The sequence below is a fragment of the Schistocerca piceifrons genome, chromosome 3 (genome assembly GCF_021461385.2).
Source record: "Schistocerca piceifrons isolate TAMUIC-IGC-003096 chromosome 3, iqSchPice1.1, whole genome shotgun sequence".
Classification (NCBI taxonomy): Eukaryota; Metazoa; Arthropoda; class Insecta; order Orthoptera; family Acrididae; genus Schistocerca; species Schistocerca piceifrons.
Genome location: NC_060140.1, coordinates 242245141 through 242272133, shown reverse-complemented (window position 1 = coordinate 242272133; position 26993 = coordinate 242245141). Strand labels below are relative to the sequence as shown.

Here is a 26993-nt window from a genome sequence, read left to right as displayed (position 1 = left end):
ATCGCATCGAACATTTATGGGGAATAACCGAGAGGCCAGTTCGTGCACAAAAAACTGCACCGCTACGCTTTTGGAGTTATGGACGGCTATAGAGGCAGCAAGGGTCAGTATTTCTACAGAGGGCTTCAAACGACTTGTTGAATCCAGGTCATGCTGAGTTGTTGCAGGACGGCTGCAGAAAGGAGGTTCGACAAGATATTAGTAGACATCCCTGGACTTTTGTCACCTCAGCGTGTTGTCACTACTTGAGCGGTTCTAGGCGCTACAATCTGGAACCACGCGACCGCTACGGTCGGAGGTTCGAATCCTGCCTCGGGCATGGATGTGTGTGATGTCCTTAGGTTAGTTAGGTTTAAGTAGTTCTAAGTTCTAGGGAACTGATGACCTCAGATGTTAAGTCCCAGAGGGCTCAGAGACGTTTTTTTGGGGTGCATGATTTCCATGCGTCACAGCGCCACTGTCCAGTTCCAACTATGGCCACTAGCTGCTGTGACCAGTCATCGTGATTCATAGTCTCACACATCTGATCAGTCGCAGTGCACTTGTTGACGTGTCAACATGTGCATGGACAAAAAGATTAGGGTGTTATTGGGGATGCCCTATTATCATAGCAACAGTAATGCTGCAGCTGCACTTCCACAATTTCGTCCTCTGAAAGGATTACTGAAGGATCCACTTTCTCCACCTACTGTACAGAGCATGATAATGAAGCTCGAGTCAGCTAGACAACTGCGCATCGCTCCGGGAAGAGGCCGACGACCGGTGGCATCACACAGGTGGTTGATGAAATCGTTGCTATGGCAGACAACGCTGTGCACAATTCCTGATCGTCAGGCAGTGTGCGTGCCGTGCCACGACAGTTGAACATAGCATGGTCTACTGTACTGAAGGTGCTTCGATCCATTCTCAAATGGTATTCGCACAAGATCCAAATCATACAACAGCTTTCGCCGTAGGACTCACAACGACGTGTTGACTTCGCTCTCCACTTTCTCGCAAGGCTTGAGTTTGGCTCTGGACCATCCTATGGACAGACGAAATTTATTCTTCTCTGAAGGGTGAGGTGAACACACACATTTGCCGAGTATGGAAATCTCCATATCCAATCACTGCGCATGAAGCCCCTCTGTATGGTGAACGTGTCAGCATGTGGTGTGGCTTCACGGCTACGTTCATCGCTTCCCCATTCTGTTTTGAATAGGTTGGCGCTCAAGTATCAAAGACATGCATTGTGACTGGCCAGCGTTACGGCGATATGTTACTGTTGTATGTCATACCCGCCGTACAGGAGAAAGACAGACTGAACTCAACGGTTTTCATGCAAGATGGGGCCCCACCGCATATCCCTAGTGCAGTTCCCATGCTTCTTCGAAAGACATTAGGAAACAGTCGAATTATCAGCCGATCGTTTCCAAATGCTTGGCCGGCACGACACGATCACCTGATCTCGCTCCCTGTGATTTCTGGTTGTGGGGCTACATGAAGGACAGGGTTTACCAGGGAAACATTCGCACAAGTGCTGATCTGAAGCGCAGAATATCAAGATAGGTAGCCATCATACCAATGGACATGCTTCATTCTGCTGTGCAGAATCCAATCCCGCGATTTCAAACTATTGTGGGCAGTGATGAGCACCATATTTAGCCTCTTTTGTATCAATAGTCGTACCGGTATGTAGTGGTGTGATGTACCATAGCAGCAAATTGAAAGTGCTTCAGTGGAATTGATTCTGCATTATTTCTCTTCCCCGTGTCCTTGACATTAATACTACCAAGTTTGGTCGTTGTACAACAATTAGTTTCCGTGTTAAATTGGGAAAGTTAAATTATAACCATCCGGTATACTTAACCTGTTACCGGAAAATTTACGTACGGATTCTTTTTGGAATGCAGTCCTCGCTCAGTTTACACAGATTAGTCACTTTGAACGATAGGTTCTCACTCACGACTTGTATAATACGTCAGATGGATTCAAGTTACGCAAAAGTACACTGTCAGACAAAACTTTGGCGTTATCCTATGCCCATTAGTACTTTACGACACTCCACGATCTTTTTAAACTCACAAATCCACAAAATTCCAACACTTTTTCAGAGCTCAGTGTTAACCCATCTAATCGTCATGACGTCTTAGCCCTCAATCACTTTATAGGCTAGGCAAAGCAGTTATTTAACGCACAAAATGCGAGGAAATGGTCTCACTCCTGACTGGCGGAGATTAATCATAGCCTGTCAGCTTGCAGTTCTGATCTCCGTTATCCCACGTCTTTCACTTTGCACCAAACCCAACATTAATACCTGCTAATGTAATTCATTAAATAAACAATTTCAGAAATCCCACAAATAATCCTCTCTTTGCATATTTGAATAGTTATGGAATGTTTCTCATTTCTCCAGTTGTCTAATTACATATTACCAATTTCTCCTCGTGTATACGGCTCACGCCGCTTACCCGATACAAATTCCCTCACTATCACATAGTCGGTGAATAGAAGTGCAAATATTAAGGTATCATATTAAACTACATTTATCTCCACTTCCATTCTAACAAATAAACACGTGAAATTAGTAATAACGAACAGAAAACATCACGTAAGCCAATAATAATTATTTACTAAACATACACTGGTTTGGTTGATTTAGGTTTCCTTGCCTGTACTTTAATGACAGTAACACCTTTTGACCAGAGCCGTAACGATTAGCAATTACCTGTATCTCTCTTCATTTCCCAAGTGTGCAGTGTCCGTTCACATATCTCAATAGTGGAATGTCACTTATGACGATCCGAACGAAAGAGCAACGCAACACCCAGTCGCAGACTCACTCGCGTACCCTTGATGACTACACGACACAAAGTTTTACGCCTCGCCTGGGCCCGTTAATACCGACATTGGACTTTTGATGACCGGAAATATGTTGCCTGGTCGGACGAGTCTCGTTTCAAATTGTATCGGAAAAGCTTCCAGTGTAAGCGTGTACGGGTGTACGCGTATGGAGGAAACCTCATTAACCAATGGACCTTGCATGTTAGCAGGGTTCTGTTCAAGTTGAAGGAGGCTCTGTAATGGCATGGAGCGTGTACTTTTGGAGTGATTGGTACAAATGGCTCTGAGCACTATGGGACTTAACATCTTAGGTCATCAGTCCCCTAGAGCTTAGAACTACATAAACCAACTAACCTAAGGACATCACACCCATCCATGCCCGAGGCAGGATTCGAACCTGCGACCGTAGCAGTCCCGCGGTTCCGGACTGCAGCCCCAGAACCGCACGGCCACCGCGGCCGGCTTTTGGAGTGATATTTGACTTCTGATACATCTGGATATGACTTTTACAGGTGACACATATGTAAGCATCCTGTCCGATCACCTGCATCCATTCATGTCCATTGTGCTTTCCGACGGACGTGAGGAATTTCAGCAGGACAACGCTACACCCCACACGTCCAGAATTGTTACATATTGGTTCCAGGAACTCTTCTGAGCTTAAACACTCCCACTGGCCACCAAACTCACCGGACATGAACAATATTGAGCATATTTGGGATGCCTTTCAACGTGCTGTTTAGAAAAGATCTCCGCCCACTCGCACACTTATGTAATTATTGACAGCCCTGTATGATTCATAGTGTCAGTTCCCTCCAGCACTACTTCAGACATTAGTCGAGTCCACGCCACGTCGTACTGCGGCACTTCTGGGTGCTCGCTGGAGCCCTACACAATATTGGGCAGGCGTACCAGTTACTTTGGCTCTTCTACATCTACATCTACATTAGTCGAGTCCATGCCACGTCGTACTGCGGCACTTCTGGGTGCTCGCAGCGCCCTACACAATATTAGGCAGGCGTACCAGTTTCTTTGGCTCTTCTACATCTACATCTACATTAGTCGAGTCCATGCCACGTCGTACTGTGGCACTTCTGGGTGCTCGCTGGGGCCCTACACAATATTAGGCAGGCGTACCAGTTTCTTTGGCTCTTCTACATCTACATCTACATTAGTCGAGTCCATGCCACGTCGTACTGCGGCACTTCTGGGTGCTCGCTGGGGCCCTACACAATATTAGGCAGGCGTACCAGTTTCTTTGGCTCTTCTATATCTACATCTACATTAGTCGAGTCCATGCCACGTCGTACTGCGGCACTTCTGAGTGCTCGCTTGGGCCCTACACAATATTAGGCAGGCGTGATTACTCTGCTATTCACAATAAAATGCCTGGAAGATGGTTCAATGAACCACCTACAAGCTGTCTCTCTACCGTTCCACTTACGAACGGCACGCGGGAAAAATGAGCACTTAAATGTTTCTGTACGAGCTCTGATATCTCTTATTTTATCGTGATGATCATTTCTCCCTATGTAGGTGGGTATCAATAGAATGTTTTCGCAATCGGAGGAGAAAACTGGTGATTGAAATTCCACGAGAAGATCCAATGTAAAAAGTATATCTCTGAAAGAAGAAGTTTTCCGAAACCTTCTGGCAGATTTAAACTGTGTGCTTGGCCGAGTCTCGAACTCGGGACCTTTGCCTTTCGCGGGCAAGTGCTCTACCAACTGAGCTACCCAAGCACGATTCACGCCCCCTCCTCACAGCTTTGCTTCTGCCAATACCTCGTCCCCTACCCTCCAAACTGGCAGAAGTAAAGCTGTGAGGAGGAGCGTGCATCGTGCTTGGGTAGCTCTGTTGGTAGAGCACTTGACCGCGAAAGGCAGAGGTCCCGAGTTCGAGTCTCGGCCCGCCGCACAGTTTTAATCTGCCAGGAAGTTTCATATCAGCGCTCAATCCGCTGCAGAGTGAAAATCTCATCCTGGAAGAAGTTTTCCTTTCATACTGATCTTCCTACGCTCTACGTTGCATACGACCAGAATGTGATTTTTAATATCCACTCAGCCGTAGTTCTTTCCTTTTTCAATCAATATTTGCCCTAAATTTGGAAAACCTAGATACTGCTAAATCGCCTCAAGTCCTGTGCATACATTTCCACACACGTGTCAGCCACAAAGTCTTTGTTCAGTTTCAAAATATTTATGGCGTGAGGAAACTGCTGGTAAAATTTATAAACATGTCGCAACACACTCGGAAGTTCCCTAAGGAGTGTTTAATAACTTTTTACACAATTTGCATTGCGAGACACCTATTGTTTTATTTGAAGGTGCGCCATAACCATACAACAAATGGCTCAAATGGCTCTGAGCACTATGGGACTTAACTTCTACGGTCATCAGTCCCCTAGAACTTAGAACTACTTAAACCTAACTAACCTAAGGACACCACAAACATCCATGCCCAAGGCAGGATTCGAACCTGCGACCGTAGCGGTCACGCGGTTCCAGACTGAAGCGCCTAGAACCGCAAGGCCACACCGGCCAGCAACCATACAACAACTTTTTCTCTACTGAACTTGAGGTGTTTTTTGTGACTGGCATCTATTCCACAATTCTTAATTTCTTCTCAGTCTCCTTTAAGTTGCTGTATTCATTTTGCGGCTCCCACCGTTATGATAAATGAGCTGCAGTGAAACTACCTCCGCAAATGAGCTGCAGTGGAACTATATACGCAGACATATGCGTTGGATAGCGCGACCCTTTGAGGTGAAGCAGGTTGAACGAGCCCGTGAAGTAGAGGTCTGCGCGGATGTGGATATCCGCGGATATATCCTCGGATATCCGCGGTATTTGTTACTTGGCGGATAAAATCGCGACCGGCGCGGATATCCGCGTGTCATCTGCGGATAATGAGCAAGGCATCTGCCCAGTATGTATGTTGCGATGTTAGTTGGAAACTTCAAGTCTGTTGACATTCTTGGAATCTTGCAGCGCCCGGGTAGAGCGGATGCCTGTTGTCCTCAGCCCCTGGCTACGACCGACGTAGCTGGTCCCAGGAGACCTGCGCATAATCCGTTTCCGCGGCCGTGTCTTTTGTGTGGCCTGTGAAGTGCTCTCTGGGTGGCGAACCTGCCCACTGTCTGCCAGACAGGTGCCCGTTGCAATTTTCCGCTGCCTTCAGTTAGCGCTTTGTGGTGACCGAGCGACAACGTGCATCGTAGCAAATATCAGTGAGAGTTCTTTCTTCAAATGAACACCATATCGATGGATACAATTTCGTATAAGGTGAAAAACGGTAATTTTACATTAGTGAAGGACAACAAATTGAAATCGCCAATTTAAAAAAAATTCGGATACGTATTTGATGGCAACGAAAACATAAAAGATATAGTGGCTTGTTTTGCATGAAAAACTGGACATAAAAGTGGAACTTCAAATTTGCTGAGACATTCGTGTGAGGCTGGACAAAGTAGCTTAATTACTTATTTAAACACCAAGACAGACTTTAAAGTTCCTGAAGTTCCGCCAAATTTGAAGACAGAGCGGTGGCACGGCGGGCCTTGTAATTAATTACAAGTGGGATTTCAAACTACGGCTCACGACCACCAACAAGCTGTGACTGCGATAGCTCGTGAAAGATTATTGTGATCACATTGAAAACTTACAAAATATTCAAATCATCCATAATAATAATGTGTCTTTTAACTTACCAGCCAATTAGTAAAGATAAGGGCTGAAATTCGTAACGAAATTGAACATTTTAACTGTAACTCGGTATTACTTAACAGGGAACAGTGCTTAACATTTGAAGTTATGGGACAGTGGTTTTTATATAGACATCTTGAAATCGCTTGCAGCTCTATTAAACTTTGAAAAAAATAATTTTTTAACATTGAAAGTATAAACTGCGAAATCTACTGCAAATTTTATCTTAGTAATTTAGACCAATGTTGAGGATGTTTTAAAGTGTGAAAAACTTTGCTTGGTTGAGAATGAAACAGACATTTCATTTATCGCTAGGTCTTAATTCGATAAACCAGCCAAAAGATGAGGTTCGAGATTTCAATCGTATTTTTAGCTAAAGCTAAATGGACTCCTAATTTCTATAACCAGTGATTTTGTTGTCACTCTTCGGAAGACGAGTTATTTCTTCCAGACAACGTCAATTATTGCTGGCAGTTTAACTTTTTCACAGGTGCGCCAGCATTTTACAGTGTAGGCTTAATACTGTAAATATTTTCACCTGGAAATGACGAGGACTGAACGCTAAGCTATAATATAATCATCAGCTGACATGAATGGCTTCAAAATTTGACACATCCAAGCAGTGAGTACAAAAAAAACTGTCGGTAAATGATGTAATGTGCTAGTAACACCTTAAAACCATCTTCATTTTCAGATGCCTTGGCACAAGAGCAGCGAAATATAATTGTTTCTATACACGTATTTTCATCATTTAATACTATTACACTGAATTTAGTTTTTTTAAATAGCGTTTCCAATCTCACGAGATCCGAGCCGCTACTGTGTGTGCTCCGGAGCGCCAATGCTTTCCTGTTCGGAATGGTCTGCTTTAGTGTAGGTATAGAGAATTTCCTGTGATTTAAGAAGTCAAAAGTAGTTGTCGCAGAAATGGCATCCTAACAATAACTATGTCATTACATACCATAATTCTAAGTACTACTGTCCATTACTATCAATTACTCATTCCAAACTTAAATATATGCGGATGCGGGTAAGAAACTTGCGGATGCGGATTAATTGCTGCAGATGCGGATGCGGTTGCGGATTAGGACCTTGCGGATGCGGATTGCACTTTTTTTATCCGCGCAGACCTCTACCGTGAACCATGCCCGACTAGCGGAAACGCAAGTCGGCCTTCTTTAGTCACTGCGCTTCAGTACAAATGAACGCTTGTGTCTCCATTGCGGCAGGTTGAGCTGTTTTAATGGTTGCGGCGGTGGTAGGGGCAGACAGGCTGGAAGGAGAATTTGCACACTTCTGGACTAAGGACTGCATTACAGGTGATATCCGGCAAGGACAGCGAGAAACTCCTGTGTAGAACAGGTGGGTGTAAGTCTTGCACTCTGGACGTCCCTTAAACCACGACACACGAAAACTGGGACATCGTTGTCTCAGCAGTGCTGTACCAATTCTTATACATCACTGCAAAGACGAAATCAATACCTTCACAGCGCCACTAAAGCAGAGTGACTAAACACGATTTTCCGAAATTCCTTCACAAAAGGAGACGAATTAAATATTCTAGAATTCGAATCAAGAACAACTGCCAACATGAGTAACTTAGAAGTATATACAGGGTGTTTCAAAAATAACCGGTACATTTGAAACGGCAATAAAAACTAAACGAGCAGCAATAGAAATACACCGTTTGTTGCAATATGCTTGGGACAACAGTACATTTTCAGGCAGACAAACTTTCGAAATTACACTAGTTACAATTTTCAACAACAGATGGCGCTGCGGTCTGGGAAACTCTATAGTACGATATTTTCCACATATCCACCATGCGTAGCAATAATATGGCGTAGTCTCTGAATGAAATTACCCGAAACCTTTGACAACGTGTCTGGCGGAATGGCTTCACATGCAGATGAGAGGTACTGCTTCAGCTGTTCAATTGTTTCTGGATTCTGGCGGTACACCTGGTCTTTCAAGTGTCCCCACAGAAAGAAGTCACAGGGGTTCATGTCTGGCGAATAGGAAGGCCAATCCACGCCACCTCCTGTATGTTTCGGATAGCCCAAAGCAATCACACGATCATCGAAATATTCATTCAGGAAATTAAAGACGTCGGCCGTGCGATGTGGCCGGGCACCATCTTGCATAAACCACGAGGTGTTCGCAGTGTCGTCTAAGGCAGTTTGTACCGCCACAAATTCACGAAGAATGTCCAGATAGCGTGATGCAGGAATCGTTTCGGATCTGAAAAATGGGCCAATGATTCCTTTGGAAGAAATGGCGGCCCAGACCAGTACTTTTTGAGGATGCAGGGACGATGGGACTGCAACATGGGGCTTTTCGGTTCCCCATATGCGCCAGTTCTGTTTATTGACGTAGCCGTCCAGGTAAAAATAAGCTTCGTCGGTAAACCAAATGCTGCCCACATGCATATCGCCGTCATCAATCCTATGCACTATATCGTTAGCGAATGTCTCTCGTGCAGCAATGGTAGCGGCGCTGAGGGGTTGCCGCGTTTGAATTTTGTATGGATAGAGGTGTAAACTCTGGCGCATGAGACGATACGTGGCCGTTGGCGTCATTTGGACCGCAGCTGCAACACGGCGAACGGAAACCCGAGGCCGCTGTTGGATCACCTGCTGCACTAGCTGCGCGTTGCCCTCTGTGGTTGCCGTACGCGGTCGCCCTACCTTTCCAGCACGTTCATCCGTCACGTTCCCAGTCCGTTGAAATTTTTCAAACAGATCCTTTATTGTATCGCTTTTCGGTCCTTTGGTTACTTTAAACCTCCGTTGAAAACTTCGTCTTGTTGCAACAACACTGTGTTCTAGGCGGTGGAATTCCAACACCAGAAAAATCCTCTGTTCTAAGGAATAAACCATGTTGTCTACAGCACACTTGCACGTTGTGAACAGCACACGCTTACAGCAGAAAGACGACGTACAGAATGGCGCACCCACAGACTGCGTTGTCTTCTATATCCTTCACATCACTTGCAGCGCCATCTGTTGTTGAAAATTGTAACTACTGTAATTTCGAAAGTTTGTCCGCCTGAAAATGTACTGTTGTCCCAAGCATATTGCAACAAACGGTGTATTTCTATCGCTGCTCGTTTAGTTTTTATTGCCGTTTCAAATATACCGGTCATTTTTGAAACACCCTGTATCTTCAGTGCAGTGAAGCAGCTTGAAACATTTAAGAAGGGCAGGGCTTCCGGTCCAGATCGTATTCCAGTCACGTTCCTTGCAAAGAATACTGATACACTGAATCCATACTTAGCAATCACATGCAACCACTCGGTCGTACAAATATCCGTACCCAACAACTGGAGAGTTATAAAAGTCACACGAATAGCCAAGAAAAAAGTAGGAGTAATCAACTGAATTAAGACCCATATCTCCAACGTAGATTTGCAGTAAGATTTTGGAACATATACAGTGCTCGAACATTACGTATCACCTCGAAGAAAACGATTTATTGACAAACTGCGGACACTGATTATGAAAATATCGTTCTTGTGAAACACAACCAGCTCTTTATTCTTATGAAGTAATCGGCGCTATCAACAGAGGACGTGAGATTGATTCCACGCTTTTAGATTTCCAGAAGGCTTTTGACACGATTCCTCACAAGCTACTTCAAATTAAATTACGTGTCAATAGTATATCGTGTCAATTTCGTGACTGGATTCGTGATTTCCTGGCAGAAAGGTCACAGTTCGTAATAATTGACGGAAATGTGATTGAGTAAAATGTAAGTAATATCTGGCGGTCCCCAAGGAAGTATTATAGGCCGTCTGTTGTTCCTGATGTACATAAACGATTTAGGAGACATCTGAGCAATCCTCTTAGATTGCTTGCAGGTGATGATGTACTTAGCGTCATGTAATGTTATCAGATGATCAAAGTGAATTACAAATGATTTAGAGAAGACATCTGTGTGACGGAAAAGTAGTAACTGGCTGTAAATCATGAAAAGTGTGAAGTCATACACATGAGCACTAAAAAGAATGCCATAAAGTTCAGAAAATTACACAAATCTAAAGGCTGTAAACTCAACAAAATACTTATGGATTACAAATCCCAATAACTAAAACTGGAATGATCGTGTAGAAAAGGTGTGGGGAAAGCAAACCAAGGACTGCGACTCATCGGCAAAAAACTTAGAAAATTTAACAGGTCTACAAAAGCAATTTTTTACGCTACGGTTGTATGCTACCTTCTGCAGTGTTGCTGTGCGGCGTGAATCCATGCCAGATGCGATTCACGGAGAAAATCGAAGAAGTTCAAGGAAGGGCAGCTCGTTGTGTTATCGCGCAATAAGGGTGAGAGTGCCACGGTACGATATACGAATTGTAGTGGCAGTCATTAAAGCAAAGCCGTTTTTCTCTGCGGCAGGACCACCTGACGAAATTTCAGTTACCAACTTTCTCCTGAGGGTGTGAAAATATTTTGTTGGCACCCAACTACATAGGGGGAAGTGATCATCATACTAAAATAAGAGAAATCAGAGCTCGCCTGCAAAGATTTAAGCGTAGTTATTCCTGGCTGCTGTTCGAGAGTGGAACGCTAGAGAAGTAGCTTGAATGTAGTTAGATGGAACCTCTTCCTGGCTCTTAATTGTGATTTGCAGAGTAATCATGCAGAGGTACATACCCTTTTATTGTTATTGAAATAGCACTGATCGCTTTTCCCATTTTCTACGATAATACAATATTTTAAACCAATATGAATTTTAAAAAATGAAGATGTCTCCGTTTGTAAAAAAAGTAATTTTTTTTTTTTTTTTTTTTTTTTTTTTTTTTTTTTTTTTTTTTTTTTGTGATCAGTCTACTGACTGGTTTGATGCGGCCCGCCACGAGTTCCTTTCCTGTGCTAACCTCTTCATCTCAGAGTAACACTTGCAACCTACGTCCTCAATTATTTACTTGACGTATTCCAATCTCTGTCTTCCTCTACAGTTTTTACCCTCTACAGCTCCCTCTAGTACCATGGAAGTCATTCCCTCATATCTTAGCAGATGTTCTATCAACCCGTCCCTTCCCCTTATCAGTGTTTTCCACATATTCCTTTCCTCTCCGATTCTGCGTAGAACCTCCTCATTCCTTACCTTATCAGTCCACCTAATTTTCAACATTCGTCTATAGCACCACATCTCAAATGCTTCGATTATCTTCTGTTCCGGTTTTCCCACAGTCCATGTTTCACTACCATACAATGCTGTACTCCAGACGTACATCCTCAGAAATTTCTCCCTCAAATTAAGGCCGCTATTTGATATTAGTAGACTTCTCTTGGCCAGAAGTGCCTTTTTTGCCATAGCGAGTCTGCTTTTGATGTCCTCCTTGCTCCGTCCGTCATTGGTTATTTTACTGCATAGGTAGCAGAATTCCTTAACTTCATTGACTTCGTGACCATCAATCCTGATGTTAAGTGTCTCGCTGTTCTCATTTCTGCTACTTCTCATTACCTTCGTCTTCCTCCGATTTACTCTCAAACCGTACTGTGTACTCATTAGACTGTTCATTCCGTTCAGCAGATCATTTAATTCTTCTTCACTTTCACTCAGGATAGCAATGTCATCAGCGAATTGTATCATTGATATCCTTTCACCTTGTATTTTAATCCCACTCCTGAACCTTTCTTTTATTTCCATCATTGCTTCCTCGATGTACAGATTGAAGAGTAGGGGCGAAAGGCTACAGCCTTGTCTTACACCCTTCTTAATACGAACACTTCGTTCTTGATCGTCCACTCTTATTATTCCCTCTTGGTTGTTGTACATATTGTATATGACCCGTCTCTCCCTACAGCTTACCCCTACTTTTTTCTGAATCTCGAACAGCTTGCACCATTTTATATTGTCAAACGCTTTTTCCACGTCGACAAATCCTATGAAAGTGTCTCGATTTTTCTTTAGCCTTGCTTCCATTATTAGCCGTAACGTCAGAATTGCCTCTCTCGTCCGTTTACTTTTCCTAAAGCCAAACTGATCGTCACCTAGCGCATTCTGAATTTTCTTTTCCGCTACGGTCGCAGGTTCGAATCCTGCCTCGGGCATGGATGTGTGTGATGCCCTTAGGTTAGTTAGGTTTAAGGGATTCAAAGTTCTAGGGGACTGATGACCTTAGAAGTTAAGTCCCATAGTGCTCAGAGCCATTTGAACCATTTGCATGAGCTGTTAAGCTGATTGTGCGATAATTCTCGCACTTGACAGCTCTTGCCGTCTTCGGAATTGTGTGGATGATGCTTTTCCGAAAGTCAGATGGTATATCGCCAGACTCATATATTCTACACACCAACGTGAATAGTCGTTTTGTTGCCACGTCCCCCAATGATTTTAGAAATTCTGATGGAATGTTATCGATCCCTTCTGCCTTATTTGACCGTAAGTCCTCCAAAGCTCTTTTAAATTCCGATTCTAATACTGGATCCCCTATCTCTTCTAAACAGACTCCTGTTTCTTCTTCTATCACATCAGACAAATCTTCACCCTCATAAAGGTTTTCAGTGTAATCTTTCCACCTATCTGCTCTCTCCTCTGCATTTAACAGTGGAATTCCCGTTGCACTCTTAATGTTACCACCGTTGCTTTTAATGTCACCAAAGGTTGTTTTGACTTTCCTGTATGCTGAGTCTGTCCTTCCGACAATTATATCTTTTTCGATGTCTTCACATTTTTCCTGCAGCCATTTCGTCTTAGCTTCCCTGCACTTCCTATTTATTTCACTCCTCAGCGACTTTCCCGGAACATGTTTGTACTTCCTCCTTTCATCAATCAACTGAAGTATTTCTTCTGTTACCCATGGTTTCTTCGCAGCTACCTTCTTTGAAACCTATGTTTTCCTTCCCAACTTCTGTGATATTTAAAAACGAAATATTTTAACACTGCTACTGTGGCTAATTGTTGATTTGTTTGTTTTTTTTGCTTGTTTATTAGCAAAAACTTTAAAAATCTGTAGTACTCGAGGCCAAACAAATATCGAAAAATACCGGGTATTCAGAGCTTAAATACAGGTGTCGGTTTTGGGTGGTCGGTTCTTCCCATCCATACAACACAGTGGAAGGCCATTCTACATCTACATCTACATTTATACTCCACAAGCCACCCAACGGTGCGTGGCGGAGGGCACTTTACGTGCCACTGTCATTACCTCCCTTTCCTGTTCCAGTCGCGTATGGTTCGCGGGAAGAACGACTGCCGGAAAGCCTCCGCGCGCTCGAATCTCTCTAATTTTACAATCGTGATCTCCTCGGGAGGCAAAGTAGGGGAAAGCAATATATTCGATAACTCATCCAGAAACGCTACCTCTGGAAACCTGGACAGCAACCTACACCGCGATGTAGAGCGCCTCTCTTGCAGAGTCTGCCACTTGACTTTGCTGAACATCTCCGTAACGCTATCACGCTTAACAAATAACCCTGTGACGAAACGCGCCGCTCTTCTTTGGATCTTCTCTATCTCCTCTGCGACCCCGACCTGGTACGGATCCCACACTGATGAGCAATACTCAAGTATAGGTCGAACGAGTGTTTTGTAACCCACCTCCTTTGTTGATGGACTACATTTTCAAAGGACTCTCCCAGATTCTCCTCAGATTTCAAGAAGAATATAATAATTCCAATCCCAAAGAAAGCAGGTGTTGTGAAAATTACCGAACTATCGTTTAATGAGTCACAGCTGCAAAATAGTAACGCGAATTCTTTACACACGAATGGAAAAACTGTCCTAAGCAAAGAAGGGAAAGGAGAAAGGTGGAAGGAGTATATAGAGGGTCTATACAAGGGCGATGTACTTGAGGACAATATAATGGAAATGGAAGAGTATGCAGACGAAGATGACATCGGAGATACGATACTGCGTGAAGAGTTTGACAGAGCACTGAAAGACCTGAGTCGAAACAAGACCCCGGGAGTAGACAACATTCCATTAGAACTACTGACAGCCTTGGGAGAGCCAGTCCTGATAAAACTCTGCCATCTGGTGAGCAAGATGTATGAGATAGGCGAAATACTCTCAGACTTGAAGAAGAATATAATAATTCCAATCCCATAGAAAGCAGGTGCTGACAGATGTGAAAATTACCGAACTATCGGTTTAATAAGCCAAGGCTGCAAAATACTAACACGAATTCCTTACAGACGAATCGGAAAGCTGGTAGAAGCCGACCTCGGGGAAGATCAGTTTGGATCCCGTAGAAATATTGGAGCACGTGAGGCAATACTGATCTTACGACTTATCTTAGAAGAAAGATTAAGGAAAGGCAAACCTAGGTTTCTAGCATTTGTAGACTTAGAGAGAGCTTTTGACAATGTTGACTGGAATACTCTCTTTCAAATTCTGAAGGTGGCAGGGGTAAAATACAGGGAGCGAATGGCTATTTAAAATTTGTACAGAAACCAGATGGCAGTTATAAGAGTCGAGGGGCATGAAAGGGATGCAGTGATTGGGAAGGGAGTGAGACAGGGTTGTAGCCTCTCCCCAATGTTATTCAATCTGTATATTGAGCACGCAGTAAAGGAAACAAAAGAAAAATTCGGAGTAGGTATCAAAATCCATGGAGAAGAAATAAAAACTTTGAGGTTCGCCGATGACATTGTAATTCTGTCAGAGACAGCAAAGGACCTGGAAGAGCAGCTGAACGGAATGGATAGCGTCTTGAAAGGAGGATATAAGATGAACATCAACAAAAGTAAAACGAGGATAATGGAATGTAGTCGAATTAAGTCGGGTGATGCTGAGGGAATTAGATTAGGAAATGAGACATTTAAAGTAGTAAAGGAGTTTTGCTATTTGGGGAGTAAAATAACTGATGATGGTCGAAGTAGAGAGGATATAAAACGTAGACGGGCAATTGCAAGGAAAGCGTTTCTGAAGAAGAAAAGTTGTTAACATCGAGTATAGATTTAAGTGTCAGGGAGTCGTTTCTGAAAATATTTGTATGGAGTGTGGCCATGTATGGAAGTGAAACATGGACGATAAATAGTTTGGACAAGAAGAGAATAGAAGCTTTCGAAATGTGGTGCTACAGAAGAATGCTGAAGATTAGATGGGTAGATCACATAACTAACGAGGAGGTATTGAACAGAATTGGGGAGAAGAGGAGTTTGTGGCACGACTTGACAAGAAGGGACCGGTTGGTAGGACATGTTCTGAGGCATCAAGGGATCACAAATTTAGCATTAGATGGCAGCGTGGAGGGTAAAAATAGCAGACGGAGACCAAGAGATGAATACACTAAGGAGATTCAGAAGGATGTAGACTGCAGCAAGTACTGGGAGATGAAGGAGCTTGCACAGGATAGACGGCCGCTGTGGTCGTGCGGTTCTAGGCGCTCCAGTCCGGAGCCACGCTGCTGCTACGGTCGCAGGTTCGAATCCTGCCTCGGGCACGGATGTGTGTGCTATCCTTAGGTTAGTTAGGTTTAATTAGTTCTAAGTTCTAGGGGACTGATGACCACAGCAGTTGAGTCCCATAGGGCTCAGAGCCATTTGAACCATTTGCACGGGATAGAGTAGCATGGAGAGCTGCATCAAACCAGTCTCAGGACTGAAGACCACAACCACAACAACAACCCCCAATGAATCTCAACCTGGCACACGCCTTACCAACAATTAATTTTATACGATCATTCCACTTCAAATCGTTCCGCGCTCATACTCCCAGATATTTTAGAGAAGTAACTGCTAACAGTGTTTGTTCCGCATCATATAATCATACAATAAAGGATCCTTCTTTCTATGTATTGCTGGTTGTCACTCCGTTGCCACTGTGGGATTGAACTGGTTGGAGAACAGAGCGCACAGTCCCGCCACAGCTGTTGGCCGGCGTCCACTCTGCGGCGGTTCCAGGAGCCTGGACCCTGCTCACCCTGGCTGCAGGTGCGGCAGGTGGTGGCGGTGGTGGCGGCGGTGGCGGGGGCGGGCGCGGGGGTGGAGGTGGGCTAATGAGCCTGCGCCGGGCCGTACCGAGCCGCGACCTGCGCCACGCGAGACGGCGAGACAGCACGGCGCCGGGGGGTCGTCTGGCCCGGAACAAAAACACCGGCGGGACGAGTCGGGACGAGCAAGAAATAAACACCCGGCAGGCAGGAAAAAAAAGGGGGGGCAGGGAAGGTAGTGCTCCCCTGCTCCTGCGTGTCGCGCCGCGCCTTTCTCGCCCTGCAGCCGCAGACTACCCCACGGCGCAGAGTCGCCCCCACGCCGGCAGCCCCCTCGCACACACAGGGCCAGACACAAATAGAGGAGCGCGCCGGGTTATCTCGCGGCGGACGCGCTAAATAAAGTCGTTATCTCCGCAAACAAATAGCGGGCCGCCCGCTGCCGCTGACGTCACGCTGGCTCTGCGTCACGCGGCGCCCAGGGATGGGGTAGGGGGTCCCCGCCGAGGGTACGCGTGACGTGCATGTGTGACGCCGGGGCGCTTCCTCGCGCCTCTTATCACTTCGGGGTTGCGCGAATGGTAACTGGAAGGCTGGAAGGTCTGGCACATGCTACAGGATAAGATTATGGACAAAATTTTAACATACACACACACAAAAGAAATGAATCTTCCTGATAGATTGAAACTGTGTGCTGCACCGGGCCTCGAACCTGGAACCTCCTCTTTCCGGGACAGTTCGTTCACCTTCTGGACTCTCTCTCTCTTTTCTTTCTTTCTCTCTCTTTTATGTCTTTTTTTTTTTTTTTATAGCGGAAGTACAGATTGGTTGGAAAAGAAAGAAGAGATTTCAATTGTTTATTACATACCAACTATAAATGACAGAAACACGTTGTGCATCTCACTGGCTAGATGGAGGTACCTTTGCACAGCTGCGCTCTTGCTTGTTTGTGGCAATATGATGACTACACTACGAGAGAAATCATTTTGTGTGTTGGGATTACGTTAAGTCAATCCATTGTTCAAGTGTAGCTTCCATTCCGTCGTCGATTGAGCAATCAGCCGCCTCTGGGCAAGTAGATTTACGACTGAAAAAAAAAAACCTTGGATGTTGGCTGCATATGCAGAAAATGAGGAGCGTACCCGAGATGTGTTCACACGGAGCCCACAAGACGATCAGGACAGGAAATTAAAATTCTTCAAATAAAGGTATACCGTTTTCTAAGACGATGCCTACATACAAAACCTTACAATTTGCATTTACTTGAGCAACTGCGTCCCCGCGACCAAAAAAAATGTATGAATTTTGTACTTCATTTCGCCAGAGTATGGCAGAGGACACTTTTTCCGGCCAGCCGGAGTGGCCGAGCGGTTCTAGGCGCTTCAGTCTGGAACCGCGAAATCGCACTGTCGCAGATTCCAATCCTGTCTCGGGCAAGGGCGTGTGTGATGTCCTTGGGTTAGTTAGGTTTAAGTAATTCTATGTTCTAGTGGACTGATGACCTTAGATTTTAACTCACATAGTGCTCAAGGCCATTTGAACCTTTTGAACACTTTTTCCGAACAACTCTTCTTTACGAACAAATCGACGTCTTATCTGTAGGGTAGTGTTAACCGCCATAATGTGAGAATTCGTGGATCACGAAATCCTGGCGTCATGTTATCAAACATGAAAGAGACTCACTGAAGCTGAATGTGTTTAGTGTCGTTCTGTTCACCAAGTTTATGGACCCTTCTTGACAGGAATGTCATACCTGGACATGCTGCATAACTGATTACTTCCTCAGCTTCACACAAATTCCAATGATTTCATTTTTATGGACGACGGCGACCCGCCTCACTTCCACTTTGCAGTGCGGTCTTATCTTAATAATGTCATCCCACAAAGTTGGATTCGAAGAGGTGTACAACAAGATCTTTTTCATTGTTTATGGCATCCCAGGAGTTTTGCTATTTGGGGAGCAAAATAACTGATGATGGTCGAAGTAGAGAGGATATAAAATGTAGGCTGGCAATGGCAAGGAAAGCGTTTCTGAAGAAGAGAAATTTGTTAACATCCAGTATTGATTTAAGTGTCAGGAAGTCATTTCTGAAAGTATTCGTATGGAGTGTAGCCATGTATGGAAGTGAAACATGGACGATAAATAGTTTGGACAAGAAGAGAATAGAAGCTTTCGAAATGTGGTGCTACAGAAGAATGCTGAAGATTAGATGGGTAGATCACATAACTAATGAGGAAGTATTGAATAGGATTGGGGAGAAGAGAAGTTTGTGGCACAACTTGACCAGAAGAAGGGATCGGTTGGTAGGACATGTTCTGAGGCATCAAGGGATCACCAATTTAGTACTGGAGGGCAGCGTGGAGGGTAAAAATCGTAGAGGGAGACCACGAGATGAATACGCTAAGCAGATTCAGAAGGATGTAGGTTGCAGTAGGTACTGGGAGATGAAAAAGCTTGCACAGGATAGAGTAGCATGGAGAGCTGCATCAAACCAGTCTCAGGACTGAAGACCACAACAACAACAACAACGTAAAGGACAGAGTTTTTGTCCTGCCTATGGCAATTACCCTTCAAGAGCTGAGAAATCGAAATGTTGAAGCTGTCGATTCGATAAACAGGGACCTATTGATTCACATGTGGAACGAAATGGACTACCATTTTGATGTTTGCCAAGCAACGCTTGATACTTGTGTTGAATGTACGGCATAGTGTGTGTGCGACCATAGAACATCGAGCCTTCTTCTATACAGTGAGATGCACAAGGGGTTTATAATAATTTAAACCTGTTCTTTCTTTTCGAATCACCAACTATATATTTATTTCTATTTATTAAAATAGCAGACCTTGTTTTGTTTCGTTGACTGAATTAACTTTCTAGGAATCTAAAAATACAGCAAATTCCCTGTTATCAGGGTGCTGATTATCCGGCTTGTGAATTATCTGTGCGTATTAGGAAGATTTTTTACTTCTGCTTTTGTAGCCATACATTTACTTCTACACGCATACCCCGCAAGCCACTCTGCGGTCCTTGGCTAAGCGCATTCGGGAGGACGACGGTTCAATCCCGCGTCCGGCCATCCTGATTTAGGTTTTCCGTGATTTCCCTAAATCGCTCCAGGCAAATGCCGGGATGGTTCCTCTCAAAGGGCACGGTCGACTTCCTTCCCCGTCCTTCCCTAATCCGATGAGACCGATGACCTCGCTGTCTGTTCTCCTTCCCCAAAACAACCAACCTTAGCTAAGCGTACCTTGTACTACTACTAGTCATTCCCATTGCTATTCCACACGTAAGGGCCTCGTGATGACTGGGTGTTGTGTGATGTCCTTAGGTTAGTTAGGTTTAAGTAGTTCTAAGTTCTAGGGGACTGATGACCTCAGAAGATAAGTCCCATAGTACTCAGAGCCATTTGAACAAAATAATGGACGCTTATTTCCCAAAGGTGAACTTATGAAATTGATATGAAATACAGGCTGTTTTATGTGTAATTCTATAAATAAGTTGTGAGTTTCTGGAGGGAAACACCTAAGTAAACAGTGAGCTTTCCATATGTGACGTGTGGCATTTCCTATAAACAGCGGTACAATAAATAGCTGTTTTCGGTGAAAACATATATACGTAGGAGTATCCGTGTTTTTCTATTAACGGTAAAGTCTTGAGTCCGCTTGAACCCGAATGAACAGGATCACGCTGCTTATGAAACATGTAATGGTACCGCGTAGTTCCGGTGACGGTTATCCACTTCTACCACGAGTGAGGACACAGTCATCGTGGAATTACACTGTGGCTTTATAGTGCGACGCATGTGGTTGCTTTGGAGAAGGAGTCCACGTTGTGGACGAGAGGAGTGGGATAAGCCACGAGTAATTTTATAATGATTTAATCATCGACGAAAGCTTATACCACGATTGCTTGAGATGTATCAAAAGTTGCGCTAGCATCAATTAATAAGGATAAAGCGATTTTTTGCGTTTCATTTGTCATCAGCGGTTTTACGCTGATAATGAATGTACAGTGATTGTTGAACATATGTCGAGTTTTACTATGAAGTTACCTTATGCGGGCGATAAGAGAAGCGCAACGAAAAAAACATTAAATTTTCCTTATGAACTGGTAAACAGTATACCAGATTGCACTAATGAGTATGATTTATCCCTTGGTCTAGGATTCACGTGTTTAGAAAAAAGAATTTGTGAAATCTGTACTAGTAGCCCAAGGCTCTGATTGATCGCGAGCTAGTATTCTACAGAATCAGTACCTTGCTGCTCTAACTTTCATCAGCTCTCATCACGACTGTGGAAAATTAGAGACCCAGAGGGAGAAAGAGTGAGGGTGAATGAGAGAAAAAACACACACACACACACACACACACACCAGCGAAGATAAAGAGATAGGATATCATCTGAAGTATTTTCATCAGAATGTGAGGAAGTTTTCGGATGTTGAGATACGCCCGTGGCCAGCAACATTCCTAGATCTTTAGCGAATAGAGCATGTGCGGGACCAGCTCTGACGGTGACACTGTCCCACTGTCAGTACTCAGGTTAACAAGAACCAGTTAAAATACTCTGGAGCATACCTGAATCGCTTGTGTTTGGGTTCAAATGGTTCAAATGGCTCTGAGCACTATGGGACTTAACATCTGAGGTCATCAGTCCCCTAGAACTTAGAACTACTTAAACCTAACTAACCTAAGGACATCACAACACATCCATGCCCGAGGCAGGATTCGAACCTGCGACCGTAGTGGTCGCGCGGTTCCAGACTGAAGCTCCTAGAACCGCTCGGCCACACCGGCCGGCCGCTTGTGTTTTGTTGATGACACTTTGTAAATAATTTTACTACTTAATTTTGTATTAATCTACCCTTAACGTCAGTCATGTTGATGAAACATAATCATATTTACATGCATTTTTGTTTGAATACTTCACATCCTTTTATAAATCCCGTCTGACATTACTTACAGAATAACAACGTTTCGTTAATTGTTCAGAGATGTCAGCAAACCCACATAAAGATGTAAACAACCATGCATGACCAGCGCAAGGGGTCCGACGGCCGATGAGATCGTCATTCTACCAGGAAGGAGGTACATGGCTCGTGTTGTCTGTAGTTCAACCATGCCGTTAATAAGGGGGATCGATTGCAACCGCATTGTTACTTTGTGCCAGGAAGGGCTCTCAACAAGGGAAGTGCCCAGGCGTGTCGGGGTGAACCAAAGCGATGTTGTTCCGACAAGGAGATACAGAGAGACAGGAACTGTCAATGACATGCCTCGCACAGGCCGCCCGAGGGCTACTACTGCAGTGGATGACCGCTACCTACGGCTTATGGCTCGGAGGAATCCTGACAGCAACGCCACCATATTGAATAATGCTTTTCGTGCAGAGACAGGACGTCGTGCTACGATCAAACTGTGCGCAATAGGCTGCATGATGCATATCTTCACTCCCGACGTCCATGACGAGGTCCATCTTTGCAACCACGACACCACTCAGCGCGGCACAGATGGGCCAAGCAACATGCCGAATGGACCGCTCAGGATTGGCAACACGTTCTCTTCACCGATGAGTGTCGCATGTGCCTTCAACCAGACAATCGTCGGATACGTGTTTAGAGGCAACCACGTCAGGCTGATCGCCTTAGACAGACTATCCAGCGAGTGCAGAAAGGTGGAGGGTCCCTGCTGTTTTGGGATGGCATTATGTGAGGCCGACATCCGTCGCTGGGTTTCTCCGTAACGGCTGTACGATACGTGGATGCCGTCTCCTGACCGATAGTGTAACCATATTGGCGAGGCATTTGTCCTCGTGGACGACAATGCGCGCCCTCATCGTTCACATCTTGTCAATGACTTCCTTCAGGATAACATCGCTCACGAAAGTGGCCAGCATGTTCGCCAGACATGAACCCTATAACATGCCTGTGATAGATTGAAAAGGGCTGTTTATGGACCACGTGGCCCACCAAGCACTCTGAGGCATCTACGCCGAATCCCCGTTGAAGAGTGGGACAATCTGGACCCACAGTGCCTTGATGAACTTATCGATAGTATGGCACGACGAATACAGGCATGCATCAATGCAAGAGGACGTGCTACTTACTGGGTATTAGAGATACCGGTGTGTACAGCAATTTGGACCACCACCTCTGAAGGTCTGGGTGTATGGTGGTAGAACATGAAATGTGTGGTTTTTATGAGCAATAAAAAAGGGTGGAAATGATTATGTTGATCTCTATTCCAATTTTCTGTACAGGTTCCGGAACTCTCGGAACAGAGGTGATGCAAAACTTTTTTTTATGTGTGTATATGCAACAATAAATGCAATCTTCGAAGGCCTGTTCGAGTTTTCCTTCGGCAGGAGCTACCGTTTCAATACTCGCCTAAGATACCGTTATAAGCATCTGACAGAGTTTAAAAGGAGCTTCAGTGTAGATCTCCATTTGACCGACTGTGTGAATAGTGCAATATTCAGATCTGAGAGCGTTCGGATGTGACAGTGGCCCGACGGTGGACGCTGTCGTAATGTCAGAGCAGATGCAGTAGTCGTCAACCTTCTAGTCGACCACTTCTGACCCCCGCAAGTGAGGATCGCCACCCTGTGCGCGAACCACATCGTACACCATTCATATTTGAAGCTGCCATCCAACAACAAGTAATGAACTGTATGATACGTTCTGTGTCATCCCGCACAATTGGTCTGAGACAAGCAGCAGCCGAAGCAGGAAATTACCGTCCCATTGGTAGGCTGCCATTAACACCACAACACAAATGAGAGTGATTGTAGTGCTAGCGTGTCTAGGAATCATAGACAGTTAATGATTGGCGACGCATTGTGTCCCGTGATGAATTGCAATCCGACTCTATCCTGGATGGCCAACGGCCTTGCCGTAGTGGTAACACTGGTCAGATCACCGAAGTTAAGGGCTGTCGGACTGAGCTAGCAACTGGATGGGTGACCATCCGGTCTGCCGAGCGCTGTTGGTAAGCGGGGTGCACTGAGCCCTTGTGAGGCAAACTGAGGAGCTCCTTGATTGAGAAGTACCGGCTCCACTGACATACGGCCGGGAGAGCGGTGTGCTGACCACATGCCCCTCCATATCCGCATCCAGTGATGCCTATGGGCTGAGGATGACACGGCGGCCGGTAGATACCGTTGGGCCTTCATGGCCTGTTCGGGAGGAGTTTAGTTTAGTCTATCCTGGATGATTATTGTTGGTGAGTATGTCGTCAGCCTGGAGAAAGGTCCCACTGCGTTGTTCTGTAGATGCCCAGTGGTGTTACTCACGGCGTCATAGTGTTGACAGCTATCAGGTATGACATTAGATCGCGGCTGGTTGTGACAGAGAGAATTCTTAACACACAGACATCTTTTAATGTGACAGTACCCGGGTACGTGCCTTCAACAGGTCAGTGTTCGTCCAGTGCTCGTCTCTGTGAATTGTCTAAATGATACTCAGGTGCTCCCATGGCCAGCAATATTGCCACATCTGTTGCCAATACAGGATGTGTGGGACCAGCTCTGACAGTAACTCTGTACACTGTTACAGTGCGAGTTCCCAGGATATCGAGGACCAGTTACTGTATTTTGGACCATCTTGCAACAGATGGGAAAAATGGCTTCACGACACTTTTCCCAACTAATTCAGTGCAAGTATTCAGGCCAGACGGGGTGGTAACGCCATACTGACAAGTGGACTCATGCTGCTATGTTCTTTGTAAATTAGATACGATATTGCGTTAGCGGAAATAAGAAGAAGTTTCATTTCGTTTCCTCTTTCCCTTCTCGGTGCCCAATCTGCTTTTTTTTTCAGACGGTTTATATTCAGTGATGACAATATTTAGGCAGCGTAAAACCTAACATTGTCTGAACAACTGGAGACTGTCAATTAAACGTGGAACTTTATCTGCGAGTATGTTAACAATACAGGCCGAGGCAATGAATTAAAATACTTATACCAAGGGCTAGATTCTAATCTAGGCAACCTGTTCACTGGGCAGTTGTACTAACCACTGCAGCACAGTGGCATTGCGGCTAACGCAGCTGCACAGAGTACTGTAACATCTCTCCCGCCTTAATGGAAATTTTAATTCAAGCCTCAGTCTATCTCTATGTTCGCCTTCTTAATTCATGTCAGTATGTCAGCCCTGAACGAAATGGGGATAATCCCGTCTGTATCTCATGCATAGGTGACACTTTAATCACATATAATCTACATATTTAATCTTAAGTTTATCTGTGGTAATGTTTACAGGCCAAACACAATGAATTAAAATTATTCGTATCAAGGCTCGGATTCGAACCCACGTCTCCTTCTCAGTAGGCAGATGCACTAACCAATGTTTTTATTCTCGAGTCAGAAACATACAAATTTACAGTAGTCATACACATCAATATATATATAGTATTTATATTACATGTGCCCAGTACTTTGCAACCTCCAAGGTGCTTGGAGTGGCTTGTCCACAATCCAGGGCGTATCCTCTGTTATGAAACCCCATCTCTTCAGGTTGTCTGTGGATCGTCCAACTCCTGATCGTAATCTGTTTAAAGATTTCCACACCAGCCAGCTCTCGTTGTGTCCAGGTGGTATTTCTTCAGCTTCTGGCGTCTGCAGGTGAGGCGTCGAGTTCTTCCATAACTCCAGCCTTGCCTTCTCTGGTGAAATGGTGAGCTTCTGGGATGTTCTCAGGAAGCTCTTTCGCGATCACAGCCGTTGCTGTGGTGGATTATGTCCGTGCAGTGGATGGGCACTGTCCTGTTCCGCTTTCAGTCTCTCCTTGTTGGCAGCCACTGTTCTGCGTACCCATGGTGGCGCTATTCCAGCCAGGCAGTAGAGCTTATCAGTTGGGGTAGGTCTTAAGCAACCTGTGATCAACCTGCAGGTTTCGTTGAGAGCAATGTCTACTTGTATGGCATGAGATGACCTGTACCAGACTGCATATTCAGCAGCAGAAAAGCAGTGTCATTGCAGAACAGCGAATAGTTTGTGGATGTGATCCCTACTGTGTTCCCGGAATATTGCGAATTAGATTGTTTCGAGCGGAGATTTTCATTTTGGTGTTCTTGCAGTGAGTTTTGAATGTCAGAGATCTATCGAGAGTGACTCCCAAGTATTTAGGTGCGTGATGATGCTGGAGTTGGATGCCTGACCATGAAATATGTAGCAATACTGACTAACCAATGTGCCACCCTGGCACTATGGCTAAAGCATCTGTGTTAGGCATTTTATCATGGTGGTGCAGTAGTTAGGTGTGGTGTGCATACTGTAAGACCTTCGGTACACACACCATCAGATTATTTGACTTGTCGCTCTAACGAAGTAGGCGAGTGTCAGTAATATGTCTCGTGGTCTTATCGTGGCGTGTTTATCTACTGCCGTTAGGTCAGACGATAGAAATGCCACTTGCTCGCTTAGAGTAGCAGATTGACGGTGACCAACTTTAAACAGAACTTGATTAAGTTTCACACACATTTATTAAAATAATAACAATCATAAACCTTACTTAACTTGATTCTGGATGCTATTTACAATTGACAATCTGAAGTTCCTTTGGCCTTGGTACGTTAATCTTATTGTCACATATCTCTGATACTTGACAAAGTGTCTATACATTTCTCTTCATGGCTATGTACAGTAATATGATAATCTTATTAGGCGCAGACTGAAACTTGACTACAGACTAATGCAGACTAATGCAGACTGACTAATCAGAGGTCTGTACACTCGTTATAATACCTCGCGCGTTCAGGTATCATTGCGCGAGTGTGATCCGCGAGGAGAAAAGGTTCTACGTTAGCAGCAATCTCACTGGCTGCGCTAGATATTAATACGCGGATCGGCGGAAGCAGAATTTGGTCCGTCTCTATGACAGCGCCATCTCGTAGTGCGGAGACGGACGAGCGCTGCGCCTGCGCTGTTGTGCTTAGCGGGGCGCGCTCTAGTGGGAAAGTTGTGTACGCGCTGACTACGCGGAACTATGTACACAACATTAGCACGTCTGGCTAGCAATCTGGACACCTGGGTTTGGATCCTGGCATTGGTACAAACTTCAATTTGTTTCTTCGGCCTATATTTATTGTCACAGATAAAGCTGAGACTTAATATGTCTCCGAAACATGTAATTTACCTGTGTTGTGAATTGGCAGGAGCCAATTCACGGAGTTTGGAGGAAGCCGAAAGGCACGCGTTTAAGCTCACGCAGACTGGCGTGAGGTCTGGAAAATGACAAGGAATTATAGTAGCCAAAAGTGGTACATAACTTCTGGAATACTTAACTTTGATCCATAATTGGAGAACATCGCTCTTGTTGATACATCAATAATAATCTCAATATAAACTGGTAATGGCGCCTTGCTAGGTCGTAGCAAATGACGTAGCTGAAGGCTATGCTAACTATCGTCTCGGCAAATGAGAGCGTATTTGTCAGTGTAGCATCGCTAGCAAAGTCGGCTGTACAACTGGGGCGAGTGATAGTAAGTCTCTCTAGACCTGCCGTGTGGTGGCGCTCGGTCTGCAATCACTGACAGTGGCGACACGCGGGTCGACGTATACTAATGGACCGCGGCCGATTTAAAGGCTACCACC

The 26993-nt window shown here is 44.8% G+C and overlaps 1 non-coding gene across 1 annotated transcript; it reads right to left on the bottom strand.

Moving 5' to 3' along the window:
• Nucleotides 1-4492: 4492 nt before the first annotated feature.
• On the bottom strand, nucleotides 4493-4565 carry Trnas-cga. Its single transcript has one exon. It is a non-coding gene; the product is annotated as a tRNA-Ser (tRNA).
• Nucleotides 4566-26993: the final 22428 nt, after the last annotated feature.